This window comes from Pteropus medius, unplaced genomic scaffold (assembly GCF_902729225.1).
Source record: "Pteropus medius unplaced genomic scaffold, Ma_sr-lr_union100, whole genome shotgun sequence".
NCBI lineage: Eukaryota > Metazoa > Chordata > Mammalia > Chiroptera > Pteropodidae > Pteropus > Pteropus medius.
Window position 1 is genome coordinate 2,190,435 of NW_024342471.1, and position 3,704 is coordinate 2,194,138.

General features: G+C 41.1%; 1 non-coding gene across 1 annotated transcript; it reads left to right on the forward strand.

Moving 5' to 3' along the window:
• Positions 1-3,585: 3,585 nt before the first annotated feature.
• Positions 3,586-3,704, forward strand: LOC120604057 (5S ribosomal RNA). The gene has a single exon (XR_005653252.1). It is a non-coding gene; the product is annotated as a 5S ribosomal RNA (ribosomal RNA).

The following is a 3,704-nucleotide window of genomic DNA, read 5'->3' on the forward strand; positions in this document are numbered from 1 at the left end:
AGGATCTTAGGACTAGAAAGGATCTCTAGTTTTACCTTCTATTTCCAGTAAGTTATCTACTTAAACATTAAGATATTTTTAAACATTTTTTCCCTATGATTTTTTAACATACCTTCATCTTTCCTTGGACATGGAGACAGTAAAATGAGTCAATGTACTGAGCTTAGGGTACTTCTAGGTCCTAGTCTTCAGGCTGCTGTCCCATCACCAACTCATTTGATCCCATAAACAAAACATTTTTTTTTCGTAAACATTTTCAAGAGTTGCAGGGTTCTTTTGTGGACTCCAGACATTATTTAGATGAGATGAGATGAGATGAGAGAAAATTATCTTCTTACTTTCCCTTACTGACCAAACATAGAATAAGCTTTAGCATCTCCTAGTATTGCTGCAACATGTTTATTGCAACACAAATGTGAAAGAAGGTGCCATTAGGCAAGGTATAACAGGCCCGTTTATTCTTGAAATGTCTCCATGTTCTCTTCTCCCTGCTGAGGCTGCCAGCTATCTGCCAATTGTGATGTACTTTATGATATGGACAGAGGAAGCTAGACAAAGGTCACCAATTTTTTCCCTCCCAATAAATGACAAAACATATCATGAAACAGAATCACATAAACCAGTGACAACTGGGTCTTGGCTTCTAGCACAAAGGCAACAGTCTCTCCTCTCTGACAACTGCTTTAAACTTGGAATAAACTTAGCATTTCCTGCCCCCTTGGCAACAACGATCTTCTCCAGTCTGTAAACAGAGAGTTTCATGGTAGAATGTGGGGTTTGGAAAACGCTGTAGAGATCCTCTGATACAAGCCTCCCAACTTACAGATGAGCTAATTGAGTCCCATAGAAGCTATATGACTAGCATAAAATCAGTATAATGCATCAAAGATATATTACTCACACATCTATCTAGTTATTATAGTCAATGTTACCTTTCTTACTTGCCTTATCTCGATTACACAGTTAAAGGATAAATCAATTTTTACCCAAATTATGAAATTGGTTTGCAAATATGTATAAGGCTCTGGGCTAAGTTTTTAGGAGGCTACTGAAGGAAAAGCAAAGAAACTTAAAATAATTTCTGGTATCAGCTATGTATTTGCTCCAAAAACAAAACAAAAATGAAACTGAGCAGATTAAAACAATTATTTCAGGATTTTATAGTTCGACTGGGCAATTTTGCTAGACTCTGTGGCTACAGTAAGCTGGTGGCTTGGCTTGTGCTGGGTATTCTGATGGTCTGAATCCAAGGTCTGGCTGGTCCCAAGTCTGGCTGTGATCCAGGCCCGTGGTTAGGAATAGGACCCAGATTTAGAATGTTACATCAGTGTAATAGGGTACCTGTGCCTAAAATATGTAAACATACTTCAGCTTATTGTATCACACATGTGTGGCTGAATGCCATTATTGTACTCTGCTATGTGAGGAGCCATGCAGTGCCCTGGAGAGCAGAAGGGGAGCACAGGAAGGGGCACAGGAGAAATGTGCACAATACCGCACTTCCCCCAATAGAACTGCACTTTTAGAAACAGAAGTGCACTCGGCACTATAAAGTTGATGCCTGCTGTCTGATTCTCAGGTCGGCCTTTTGTATATTCTTCTAACTGGGTGTCTCACCATCGAACCTTCCCTTTTCGACCAGCTCAGCGCTGACACTTGGCGTAGTCTGCATGATGAGCTCGGTGCTGACAGATGGCCAGAGCTCTCTCCACTTGGTCTTCTTTGTTGGGCTTTTTCACATGACAGCAGAAGCATTCAAAAGAAGCAAGAGCAAATATGCAAGTCCCCTTGAGACTCCCACAGCATGACGTCTACCACATTCTTTTGGACAACCAAAGTCAAAGGCCGGCCTGGATACCAGTGATGGAGAAAAAGACGCTTTGTCTCTTCATGGGAAGAACCATGTAGAGTTTGTGACCATTTTTAATCTATTACTTCTCTATATCTCAGGAGCTTAGAATCTAGTTGTAGAAATAGCCACAATGCATACCATTATTGAATGCTGGTATGTGCCAGGCATGTTTCCAATGCCTTTACAGGTAACATCTAACTTAGTATTAATTATAATCCTATGAATTATTGTGAGTAATAATAGGTTTTCTTATAAGAGATGGTGAAGCTACAGTACATAAAACATTAAGTAATTTGCCTAGGGTTTGTGGGTATTGAAGTAGAATTCAGTCCCAAATAGTCAAATTCCAAATCTCAATCTCTTGAAAACCACGTTTTGTGAAATGCACAGAAAGGATATTGTACTCATTTTCTAGTGCTCTCATAACAGACTGCCACAAACTTAGTGGCTTAAAACAACACAAATTTTAAAAAAAAGAAAAAAAGCTATCGATACCTGGGTCCCAACACAAACATTCAGATGCAAAAGATCCTGGGAACAGCCTATGCACCAGGATTCCTACAAGCTCTCCAGGTGACTTCAGTAGTAATAGCCAGGCTGGGAACTACTGGTTTAGAGATGAGAGCAATACAGTGGCTGTATAAAATGAAAGACATTCTATATGTGGTGAGAACACCTTTTTGTCCATCTTATTTGACACCCTGCCTCTCAGCCAAGGAAAAATGTCTATAGATAGGAAGGAGTGGTGTTTGCATAGAGCTTTTCCTTATCAAGCTAGTGAGAGAGGACTTTGTAATGTAATTGAGGAGGTGGGTATATAAATCTACCATGTACATCTGCTGAGAGTTTCCAACAAGAAAATACCTCTAGCAATGTGAGCTATATCTGAGTTTTAGGCTCTCAAGAAAAAGGCGAAGTTTTTTACCTGTATTGTAGGTGCCATACACTCACAACCTCTCCTTCCCACCGAAGGGCTTTGAGTTTCTGTATCTGGCAGAGATCAGGTACCTCCAATTCCCATCAGAGGCCACTGGAAGCTCTGATGGGAATTGGAGGTACCTGATCTCTGCCAGATACAGAAACTCAAAGCCCTTGAATTGGTAAGACCCAAGGTAGGGTGAGAACTTAACAGTTTTTATATGGAAGGGAGAGAAGAGTTTCAATCTTTGAGAAAGATGAAAAGACAGGGAAGGGTGGAAGAGAGAGGAACTATCAGAAGAAAGGTGTCCATCATGGTTGGACACCTGGGAAGAGAGAGGCCAGATAGGTGATCGACTTGGTGGCATGTCAATATTCAAAGTGGTTCCAAACCCTGTTCCTAACAGGAGAGCCACAAGCAGACTCACAAAGTGGTTCCAAACCCTGTTCCTAACAGGAGAGCCACAAGTAGACTCACAAAGTGGTTCCAAACCCTGTTCCTAACAGGAGAGCCACAAGCAGACTCACAAAGGTGACATTTGGGGCAAGATTTCAGGCTTCCCTCCTTTTTGAACAGAAGCAAAGCTCTGGAGATGTATTGAGCAAAGGGAAATGTTTGAGCCAGTGCTTAGATATCAGAAAGCAGCAGAATTCTACATGAGGGAGAAAGAAAATCTGACAAATGTAACAACCTTCATTACATTTCCTGTTTCTTCCCCAACCTATATAGCTTATGAGGTCAAACACAGAGGAAAATTTCCTTTTATAATACCCCAAATATGTATTTGCAATCATAAAGTGAAACTGTAATTCTTGTCTACGGCCATGCCACCCTGAACAAGCCTGATCCCATCTGATCTCGGAAGCTAAGCAGGGTCGGGCCTGGTTAGTACTTGGATGAGAGACCACCTAGGAAGACCAGGTGCTGTAGGCG